We start from the raw sequence: 12276 nt of genomic DNA on the forward strand, positions 1-12276 counted from the left end.
AATAAATTATTTATTTATTTATTTAAAAAGAAGTATAATAGAAGGAGCTTCTAGTTCACTCAGAGCATACTGCATGCTCACGTCACACAGGTGCCACACTGATGTTGACAGGTGACCAGGTCCTCCCACCAAGCTTGTATAGGATCTGTCACCCGGAATCCCAGAGTGGTCAAATAGGACTCAAACTCAGTACTCCCCTTCCACAAATTCACAACTGTACCCGAAGAGCTGTAGCTTTGGTGTCCTATGGAGATGTTTAACCCACAGGACCCCAAGGCTATGCCGCTCCGTATTCCTTTCCTTCTCCAGCTTTCATTTGTTTCAGGATTGTCTCTGGGGAAGACACCAGAACATACAGATTCCCAGAGTCCCCTCCCCGCAACATTCTGACTCTGGAAGTCTGGGGTGGGACCCGGCCTGTGCATTCCCAGAGGTTGCTGGGTTCTTGGCCCTGAGAAGCTTGCTCAAGGAGCTCCTGTCCTAGGTCCTTCCTCACAGCAGGATGCCAGCCACCACGGCATAAACAGGAGCAAGTGTCCCTCTGGTCTTGACTTCGGTGTTCAGGCTTCTGTCTTAGGGGCCTGACACATCCTGAAGCTGACTCTGAGCTGTGTTCTGAGACCTAGCTGCTACTTCCCGGGTCTCCTCCTAGGCAAAGGCCCTGAGGGCTGGTATCAGGCTGTGGCTGACATGTTTCCTGACCATGTAGGCTGAGATCCCTGCCTCTACCTGGGGTGGGGGGTGGGGGGGGGGAACCAGGCCCCAGAATCTGCACTCTCCGCCCGCATCTGGTCATGTCTTATGCACTGGAATTTTGAATGACCCTGAAGTACAGGGTGGACTTCGAAGTGTAATAGACTTGGGTTCAAATCTCAGCTCTGTCTCAAAGTAGCTGTGCGCTCTAGAATGATTTCTGTCCTCTGTGAGCCTCCGTTTTCTCATCTATAGGGAACAAATACTATGGAGTTCACTGGGCTAATTTGCGGTTTCAGCCTCCCAGTGGGGCTGATCAGTTTGGGAGAAAAGCACATCCCAGCCTGGTGGTAAAGAGAGATGCAAACACAAGTACCGTTTTGGGAGGGCAGTTCTTCAAGCCAGTTAGGAGCAGTGTTTTTTACTCATCCACTGGCAAACACTGAGCTGCTTCCAACCAGTTTGGAATTGTCACTTCCTCTGGGGTGGAGTCAGTGGAGTTTTGTTTTAAATTAATTAATTTATTTATTGAAGAGCAAAAGACAGATAGATAGAGAGAGAGAGAGAGAGAGAGAGAGAGAGAGAGAGAGAGAGAGAGAGAATATGAGTGCACCAGGGCCTCCAGCCACTGCAAACAAACTCCAGATGCATGCAACACCTTATGCATCTGGCTTACATGGGTACTGGGGAATCGAGCCTTGAACCGGGGTCCTTAGGCTTCACAGGCAAGCGCTTAACCACTAAGCCATCTCTCCAGCCCCAGTGGAGTTTTGAAAAGTGACCAGGTCCTTTCCCATCCCCAGATGGGAGCCAGCTCAGGTTAGGAGGCAGGGAATTATAAATAAAATACAATGTGATATTGGCTCCTTTGATATGCCACGCCACCTCCATCAGGTAGACATCTGTCTGTCCATCAGCTCCCTCTTCATCTCCTCCACCTCTATTCCCAAGCCCCTCACAGGCCAGCCATAGGCCCAGCCTAGCAGGCAAACCCTTGGTTGGTCAAGTTTCTTGGAACCCTTGGCTTTGAAGCTGTCCCCCAGAGAGCTCAGGGATCCCATGTCCTTTCTTCTTCCAGGTTCTCACAGTCCAGCTAGCCCATAGAAATGATAGTGCTTTTGAAAAGTCTCAGCCATTCATAATGGGCCCATCCCTTCCGGAAACATTCCCCGGCTCTTCTGAGAGCCTGCCCAGTGACTTGGTGACAGCTCTCGATGCACACAATGGACCAGGGCAAAATAATGTTAAACATCTGCCTGCTGACATCCTCCTGGGACACCCCCATAGTCCACTGTAGGCTCCCAGAGGAGGGAGGGTTGGCCTGAGGGGCTAGAGGCCAGCTGTAGCAGCAAGCAGGGAAGACACCAACCAATGTCCCTGGCTTGGCTGCATTCTGAACCAGCTGGGTGAGTCAGATTAGAAATCAAATCTGCTTATTCTGGCTGCCCTGCCAGGCCTGGGGCCACTGCTCGCAGCCCAAACTCTGGAACAGATAACAACCAAAGCTGACAAGCAAAGTAGATCAGAGTTGGTGACCTGAAGAACATAGGGCCAGGCAGGTGGGTGTCCCTGGGACTCTTGTTTCTTTCTCTCTCTCTCTCTCTCTTTTTTATATTTATTTGCAAGCAGAGGGAGAGATAGAATGAAAAGAGAGAAGAGAGGCAGACAGAGAAAATGGGCACACTAGGGCCTCCAGCCACTACAAATAAACTCCAAATGAACGTGCCACTTTGTGCATCTGGCTTTACATGGGTACTGGAAATTGATCCTGGGTCCTTAGGCTTTGCAGACAAGTGCACTGAGCCATCTCTCCAGCCCTGTTCTTGCTTCTTGTCCAAGGTGCTAAACTTCCCAGGGTCACACTTTCCACAAACCTGCTGTTGCAGTCAGGATCACATTGCTGGTAGAAATCACCCAACCGAGAGCAGCTTCTGGGAAAAAGAGGTTTATTTTGGCTTACAGGCTCGAGGGGAAGCTCCACGATGGCAGGGGAAAACGATGGTATGAGCGGAGGGTGGACATCACCCCATGGCCCAAATAAGGTAGAAAACAGCAACAGGAGACTATGCTAAACACTGGCATGGGAAACTGGATATAGCACCCACAAGCCCACCCCCAACAATACACTGCCTCCAGGAGGCTTCAATTTCCCATTGCCATCAGCTGGGGAACCTAGAATCCAAAACACCTAAGTTTATGGGGGACACCTGAATCAAACCACCACATTCACCCCTGGTCCCCATAAACTGATAACCATGCATGATATAAAATGCAATATATTCATCCAACATTAAAATTCCCCATAGTTTTTTATCAATTCCAATGATGTTCATATATCCCCATAGTCCAAGATCTTTTAACTGAGCCATAATACCAAAAAATCCCCCTAAAAACCATAATGGCACAGAATAAACACTCACACTGCAAAAGATAGCATTGGGCATAGCAAAGAAATGTTCAACTAACACAAGATTTAAAGCAACCAGGACAAACATCAAACTCTGTAGCTCTAAGTCCAACAACTCCACCCAGCGACAAATCTCCAAGTTTGATAATTCTAACCAGCAACAAGTCTCTGGTATTCCAATACCACCCCTCCAGCTAGGCTACTCACAGTCCTGGAAAACTTCATTGGGGCCAGCATCTTTCCTCATCAGCCATCTCGTGGTCCCGGCATCACCACTGGGTCTCCACTGCAATCCACGGTTCATCCTCATGGTCCCATGGAATCTCTATGCAGGCATCCAGCAAACCTGCTTCACACTGCCCATGGCCATTTCCAAAACACAAGACTGTGTGGCAAACTCAATGACCCTCTCTTTCCTGCATTTCTTATACTCTGCAATATCAGGTAGGGTGCCAATTTGTTAATCCAGGGGGGAATAAAGCAGAAGAACAGGACACTCCTTGAGCACTCAGGCCCCTTCAAAAGAGTCTACATTCTTCCTGTTGCCCCAGTGCATGCCAGCTGGCCCAATCTCAAAGGTTGTGTGGTGGTTTGATTCAGGTGTCCCCCACAAACTTAGATGTTCTGAATGCTAGGTTCCCAGCTGGTGGAGATTTGGGAATTAACGCTTCCTGAGGGAGTGTATTGTTGGTGGCGGGCTTATGGGTGTTATAGCCAGTTTCCCATGCCAGTGTTTGGCACACTCTCGTGTTGCTATGGTCCACCTTATGTTGGCCAGGGGGTAATGCCCGTCCTCTACTCATGCCACCATTTTCTCCTGCCATCATGGAGCTTCCCCCTTGAGTCTATAAGCCAAAATAAACATCTTTTCCCTACAAACTGCTCTTGGTTGGGTGATTTCTACCAGCAATGCAAACCTGACTGCAACAGGTTATAATCTCTCAATTGCAGGCAAACAGTAGTAATTCACCCAAAGATTTAACTTTTTCTGTGCCATATCCCTCTTCTCACACAAGTTCATTTCTATGCAAAACAACCCTGCACAACTTCTCAGGACACAGGCGTAAGAGCAAGCTTCCCACACAAATTGCTAGTCCAGTCCAGGCACAGCTCTTTCTCACCCTCATAAGCCAAGCCTCACAGTCCCTAGTTCTTACTGCATTCAGGTCTTTCAACTCTGTCCAGAATAGTCCATCAAGCTGTACTTACAGCACTGCAAGGTGTCTCTTAGCCAAGGATTCAAATCCTTCCACATTTCTCTTGAAAATCAGCTCCAAAAGGCCAAAGGATCATGGCACCCGCTAACCAGAGAGTGAGGGCTCTCTTCCACTGTATGGATGGGAGCACTGAGTCCAGCAAATGGCAGGGGCCTAGTCAAGGCCCAGTGGGTGGCAACTGGGCTGGAAGTGCTGCAGAGGGGTAGAAAGGGACATCTTATTAGGGGGACACAGGCACCCTAGAAGGTGCAAAGGCTCAAGGAAAGGCTCCCCTTCAGGGTGAGTAGCCATGGTCTAGTAAGACTGCAGAGCATGCAGAGGAGGTCTGGGCAGGGACTCCTTACTGGGCAGTGGACACAACCCCTTAGAAGTCCCAGCACAATGTCCCAAAGCTTCCCCAGAGCCCCTCTGGAGCCCAGGAACACCTAGAAGTAAGACTAGGAGCTGAGCTGAATGGAGTGGCATCTGAGGGTGCTCACTCCTGCATGGAGGCGGGGGTGAGTGGGTTCCAGCAGGTCCTGAATGTGGAGGGGTTCCTGTTTAGATGAGCCCATTCACACATTCATCTAGCCCTGAGTCTGCAAGCGGCTGTCCCAGTTCACTTAGGAGGCTGGGAAAAAAAGCAGGGACTATGGGACCGAGTCCTCAGACAGCTGCTTTCACTGCCAGTGACTCCTGCTCCCTGAAGCTGAAATGCGGAGGTGACACCCTCCTGGAGCCATTTCTGTTATATTTTCTGGAGTTGTTGATTTCTCACTGACTGGACTGAAAAAGAAAGTATGTCATACTTACTGTTTAATCTCTAGTGTTTCTCAGAGAGCTTTGGGCCAAAGAGACTTTTATTTCTTTGTTTTTCTTATTTACTTATTTATTTTTGTTTTCCTGTTGAGATGGGATCTTACTAAGTTTCCCAGGCTGTCCCTAAGCTCCTGGTCTCAAGAGATCCTCCTGCCTCCACCTCTCAAGCAGTTGAGACTATAAATAGGTACCATAAAGCTTGGATAAAGGATATTACTAATAAATTTATGTTTTTGGTTGTTTTTTTTTTTGTTGTTGTTGTTTGTTTTTCAAGGTAGGGTTTTGCTTTATCCCAGGCTGACCTGGAATTCACTCAGTAATCTCAGGGTGGTGTTGAACTCATGGTGATTCTTCTACCTCTGCCTCCCGAGTGCTGGGCTTAAAGGCATGCACCCACCATGCCCAGCAAATTTATGTTTAATAGAAATGATTTGGCGGGTTGGAGTGATGACTAAGCAGTTAAAGGTGCTTACTTGCAAAGTCTGCAGGCCTGGATTTGATTCTCCAATCCCATGCAAATACAGATGCACAAAACAGCACATACGTCTGGAGTTTGTTTGCAATGGCAGGAGTCTCTGGCACACCCATACCCCCACCTCTCTCTCTCTCTTGCAAAAAAAAAAAAAAAAATATATATATATATATATATGTATATATATATATTTAGTTATTCATTTGTTTATAGACTGAATGGGCACACCAGGGCCTCTAACTGCTGCAAATGAATTCCAGATACACATGTGTCACCTTGTGCATCTGGCTTTACATGGGTACTGGGGAACCAAACCCAAGTTATTAGGCTTTTCAGGCAAATACCCTAACCACTGAGCCATTTCTCACAATAAAAATATTTTTTAAAAAATTATTTTGGAGGGTTGGAGAGATAGCTTAGCAGTTAAGATGCTTTCTTGCAAAGCCAAAAGACCCAGGTTTGATTCCCCAATACCCATGTAAAGCTAGATGCAGAAGGTGGCACATGCTTTTGGAGTTCTCTCTATATCTGCCTCTCTCTCTCTCAAATAAATAAATGAATAAAATTTTAAAAAATCATTTTGGAGCTCAGGAGGTAGTTCAGTGGGTAAAATGTTTGCTATGCAAACATGAGGGCCTACATTCAATCCCTAGGACCTATGTAAAAATGTCCAGCACTGGAAAGGCAGAGAGGAGGATCCTTGGGCTTGATAACTGGTCAGTCTAGCTTAAATAATGAGCTGAAGCCAATAAGGCTTTGCAGGGAAGCTCCTTAACTGCTAAGCCATCTCTCTGCACCCCCCCAAAGATTTTGAACTGGGTGTGGTGGTACATGTCTATAATTCCAGCACATGGGAGGCTAATGCAGAAGGATTAAGAGTTTGAGGTCAGTCTGGACCACATAGCCAGACCCCATCTCAAAATACATAAACAAATAAATAGATAAACAATTTTTTAAAGTTGAGGTAAAATGGAAATCAGGGGTGCAACTCAGTGATAGAGTGCTTGCCTATCATGCCCAAGGCCTACGTTTGATCTCAAACACCACAAAAAAAAATTTTTTTAATTAAGTAAAATAGGAAATGTATGCTAAGTGCATAGTATCCTTCCTGACGTCTGTTAAGATAAGGGATGGCAGAATTCGCAAATTCTGGAACAGCTTGGAAAGATAGGTGGTTCCCTACGGCGAGATGGACCTCCCAGATGACCCTTCCTCTTACTATTGCAGAACCTTTGGCTCTGGTTGAGGCGAGAGAGTGGGTCCCAGGCTTCTCCCTTCCCCCTGGTGGTCTCCTGCCCTCAGCGACTCTGGCTTCAGGAATCTCAGAACCAGGATCAGTATGTGGTCTTGGAGGGCCAGAGCCATCTGATTCAAGGCAGTGGTGAGGCTGCATCCTGGGATCCAGGGGAAGGGTGCTTGCAAGGCTGAAATCCTGGCTCACCACATTCTTCTCACTGCTGTGGGGAATGTGTCTCACCTGTCAGTTATGCTTGGCTGCGTGGCGTGGCCGAAGGGAGAGGTTCAAGGACTAGGGTCAGAGCAGGAGCAGGTCCTGTGGCCCTTTCTCAGGAACCTGCTGGGACTTTTTGTGCTGCTCCCGGAATTGTCCCAGCCTCTGCTTGAAGACTCCTAGGGCAGAGAGTTCTCTTTCCAAAAGGCAGCCAAGCTACATTGAGCAACACCTGTGACCCGACGCTTATCATATATTCTCTGTATGTTTCCTTCCCCAGCCACATTTAAAGCTCTGTGGAAACAAAACTCTGGGCTGAGGTCATCTTTTTAAGCCTTACAAAATCCTTTAAGCTGATTGTATTTAACACATTCTTGCTTATTGAGATCTTATCGTGGGTGAAGAATGAAAACTAAAACGTGTAAGATTTCTAGTTCCTGTCCTAGGATTGAGCGTGAAGGGTAGTAATATGTAGGGTGATATTAATCCACCATTTATGGGATCTTGGTGTGTCAGCCCCCTTAGGAGCATCCCCTCTCAGACCCTCACTACGCTGCGAGAAAAGTTCCTTCACTAGCTCTGCTTTACGGAGAAGGAAATGGAGGCCCAGAGAGCTCAGATAAGATGCTAGGCCAGTGTTGTTTCCCTGGGGGTGCAACTCCATGTCCTAGGAGACCAGACTAGCCAATCCTCTTCCAGAGAACCGCCAGGTGCTACCAAAAGTTTCTGTTACCTCTGAAAGGCAATAAACCTTCACTGGTTATTTATTTCTCTGGTTCTGGGGATGGAATATGCCAGGCGAATACTCCATTAACAAACTACACCCCAGCCCGGACACCTTTAAAAGCATGACTAATAGACAACTCCCCATCCCCCAAAGAGCGAGCGGAAGCAAAGACCACATCCTAAACCACCTGGAGGCTCGGAGCTCCCGAGAGGAGGAGGTAGGGCTAAGTCAGGGTCAAGGGTAAGCCCAGCACTGAGGGCGCAGCCCGGCAGGTGGTTTCTGCTTCTGACGAGTGAGTGAGGGAATGAGAGAGGGATGATAGGAAGATGAGGAACTGGACTAGAAGTTTCCAGCTCAGCAGGGAGCCAGAGGAGTGCTGGTAGCACCCTGGAGGGCTTGGGAGTCCTCTGTGCAGGGTGCTGGTGGGCAGAGCACATCCACTTATATTATTAGGAAGTTGAGGAGGGTGGTGGGAAAGAGACTTGACCTGGAGACTTCCTGGAGATCTAAGGTGATGTGGGTATAGAGGCGCAGCTTCCCTGGGGAAGGGTCTGCGTTAGACTATTCATGTATTATTTTAGACACAAGTTCTCACTGGGATGCTAAGCTGTCTCTGGGCTTCTGGACTCAAAGAATCCTCCTGGTTCCACCTGCTGAGTAGCTGGGACTGCAGTCTATGCCACTGCACTCAGCTAGGTCAGGTTATTGATCTCTGGGTCCAAGTGCCACTCAGTCACTCACTGGGTAGGATCTAGTGCCCCAGAGGAGGAGAAAGAAGAAGGAAGCAGGAAGGAAGGTCAGCGCAAATGGTGAACACGGGAGGGGCCAAGGTGTCTTTGTTCCACTAATGTGCCTGAGCCGTCTCCAGTCATCTGATTGCAGCTGGCACACTCTTAAGCAGAACTGGCCACTGGCCACCAGGAATGGCACCAACCGTAGCACAGCAGTAGCTGGGGCAGGAACAGGGCCTGTTGCTCTTTTAGTTGGCAAGTGGTGGGAGGCCCAAGGAATCTGGAGGAGGCCTGGACGAAACAGGGACCATTTGATGAAGCTGGGGACAATGACCTTTTTAAATATTTTACTTATTTGATAGAGAAAGAGAGAATGGGCACACCAAGTCCTCTAGCCTCTGCAAACAAACTCCAGACGCATGTGCCACCCTGTGCATCTGGCTTATGTGGGTCCTGGGGAATCAAACCTGGGTCCTGAGGTTTCTCAGGCAAGTGCCTTAACTGTTAAGCCATCTCTTTAGCTCTGGGATGGTGACTATTTTTTTAAATTTTTTTTGTCCATTTTTTATTTATTTATTTGAGAGCGACAGACATAGAGAGAAAGACAGATAGAGGGAGAGAGAGAGAATGGGCGTTCCAGGGCTTCCAGCCACTGCAAACGAACTCCAGATGCGTGCGCCCCCTTGTGCATCTGGCTAACGTGGGACCTGGGGAACCGAGCCTCAAACCGGGGTCCTTAGGCTTCACAGACAAGCGCTTAACCACTAAGCCATCTCTCCAGCCCTGGGATGGTGACTTTTGACCAACCACTGGCATGCTCTCTGTTCTAGCCTCCTTGCCTCTTGCTTTCCTTTGGGACTTTTGCTGATCTGTTCTGCCCTGGCTATCCACCTGGCTTCCTCCCTTAGCCATCCCTGGCTCTCCCAACCCTACCAGAAGTCCCTGATCCCATAGTGCCCAGCCCCCACCCTCACATGTTCTGGGCTCTGCTTCAGAGTGCCGCACGGCACTTCTGGCCCCACTGTGTGCCTTGTGCAGGTCGGGGTCGGGGGAGACCCCTTCTCCCAGTAGGATAACGACTATAGTGGCTGCCTTGCTCATTGTTTCCCAGCCGTATTCTCGAAGTCACACACACTCCTTGACAGACAATTGAAAAGAAAGGCCACCTTGACCTGCAGGGCTGAGCTTCCAGAAGCAAGGTGGAACATCGTGCCCCTGACGTGCTGGTGCCCAGCACCAGGCCAGGCACGGAGGCTATGGCCAGTCTGTGTGCTGACACAGGCTTCGTGACACAGGCTGTGGGATATCACAGTTGGAAGCAAGGGTCCAAGCAAAGGTGACAGGTCAACTGCTTCAAGGAGGAAAGAAAGGACAGGTCTCCCAAGAGAGCCAAGCAGGAGGGAAGGTGGCTGGCTGGCTTATCGGCATCCATCCTGACCTCTGGACTGAAACTACAGAGGCAGGGTGCCTAGGAGCACCCAGGAAGGGTGGGGCAGGGGAGAGGCAACCTCAGGTCCCACCACTGGGGGCTGGTGTCATCTCCTCCCTGCAGCAGTCATCAAATGGGATCTTTTGGCAGCAGCTGCAGGGTTGCTGCAAACCACAAAGGCTCCTACAAGTGGAGGGAAAACCAGTGTGTGTGTGTGTGTGTGTGTGAGTGTGTGTGGTGGGGGGAGCTCTTGCATTCCTAACCTATCTCAGGAGCAGACAGTCAAAATGACAGCAGAGGGGACAATGACTCTCCAGAGAATCCAACAGAAAGCGCAGGCTGTCTATGAAAGTCACAGATCATTAGGAAATAGCTGTTGGAAGCCCAGGAAACCGAGGCCTCCAAGACCTAGATTGCAGCTCGAGCCCAGAGGTAGCTCCTGGAGTCTTTCAGCCCTGGCAACTCCTAGCAAGTCACTCAGCCCGTCCTTACCCCTGATTCCAGCTCCCCTCTCCAGAGCTGTCATATCTCCTGAGAATGCGCACAAGGTCTCACAGTGTCTTCTCTCACACCACACCCCCCGAAGACTGTGGTGGTTTGGGTGACATGTCCCACATAGGCTCATGTGTCTAGAACACTTGGTCCTCAGCTGGTGGCCATTTGGGAGAGTCGTGGAGCCTTTGGAAGGTGGAGCTCTTCCGGAGGTGTGTCACTGGGAGCAGGACCTTAAGGTTTATTATCCCATCGGAGCTAGCTCACTTAGACTTCCTTTCCACTAACGTGGAGTAGATGACCCGGGCTTCCTGCTTTTCCCGCCATGATAAAACTTCCGTAGAAACTGTAAGGAAAATTAACCTCTTCCTCCCATAAGCTGCTTCTGGTTCGGTGTTTTTGCCCCGTGAGACAGGAACTACGACAAAGACCAAGGAGGGGCTAGTTGGCACACATTTCCTCCCCCGCCCCCTTGGTGGCGCAACTCAGGGCCTTGTACACTGTAGGCAAGTGTTCTGCTACTGAGCCACATCTCCAGCTCTTAACAGTCCTGGTATTCTAATTTGTTATGTGATCTGGGACAAGTCACTTCACCCCAGGGATCCCATGTCTTCATGTGTAAGTGGAGAAAGGGGTTGTGGTGTGAATTCAGTGAGATGAGCCCAGACACAGAGCAGGGAGTTTAGCAAACAAAGTTGCCATCTAGTCACCTTCAAATGCAGGGGTCTTTGTTTGCTCTGTGTGTGTGTGTGTTCATGTGTGTGAGTGGCTCGACGCACGTGCCATGGTTCTTGTAGAGGTCAGGGAACAATTCTCGGGTCAGTCCTCGCCTTCCACGTCATTTGGGTTTCTCAGTGTCTCAATGTTCACTGCTCCATTCAAGAGCTTCTGGGAAGTTTTACCTCTGCCTGCCTTCGTGGTGTGGGCACGATGGGATTACAGAATCCCACCACGGGGTCTGCCTCCTCCTTGGAGGCTGGCGCTCTGCACTCAAGGTGCTCAACGTTGCAGATGTTTTATGCACCGGGCCATCTCCCTAGTCCCTGATATTCAGTTTGAAGTCCCCTCTTGAATTCCCACAGGTGTGTTTCCCAGCCCCTCGCTTTGGAGCAAGCACTGATGGTTGCCTGGGGTTATCCTGCACTTCAGTGAGGACTAGTGAGGGAAACCACACCTTGGCCCACGCCAGTGACCACACCTTGGCCCACACCAGATTTTTATGGCTTTGAGGAGAAAGCAGGTACCCTCTCAAGTATGAAACTATGGGACAGGGAAGGTCAAGAGGCGGGGCTTGGAGATCTAGCCTTCTGAGTGGTCTTAGAACAGATACAGTAGGTTGGGAAACAGCAGGATCCACAGCGCTATGAGGTAGTGTGACAGGAAGTGAGGCCAGATTTGAGGGTATGGACAATGCGAGAGCAGCAGGAAGTGGTTTAAGGTTGGATGCCGTTATTGTTGGGGTCTGAGCTAGTCCGTTCCTCTAGATCCTCATTCCCTCCCCTCCCAAGAAGCCCAGGGAGCTCTATGGTGTTGAGAGAGCATGCAGGACCTGCGGCAGCCAGGTCCCAGGCTCCTCTCCAGTACTCCCTCAGAACTTTCCTGGTTGCTCTCACCCCACAGGCACAGCCTGGGCCAAGGGCAGGACACAGAACACAAGTGCTCAGGCCTGTGTCTTCTCTGCCTCAGGCAGTCTATCAGAGCAGGGAGAGCACCACAACTGTCCCCCAGAGGATTGGGAGATGCGCAAGACTCTTCACTTTGCGTGCGTACGGCGCGTAGGTAAGCAAGCTCAGCCACTCCTGGCCCTTGGTACTCTCACCTTGGTATGAATCTATCAGTCAGCTTTTCTGCAAAAGACTC

This window comes from Jaculus jaculus, chromosome 1 (genome assembly GCF_020740685.1).
Source record: "Jaculus jaculus isolate mJacJac1 chromosome 1, mJacJac1.mat.Y.cur, whole genome shotgun sequence".
Lineage (NCBI taxonomy): Eukaryota > Metazoa > Chordata > Mammalia > Rodentia > Dipodidae > Jaculus > Jaculus jaculus.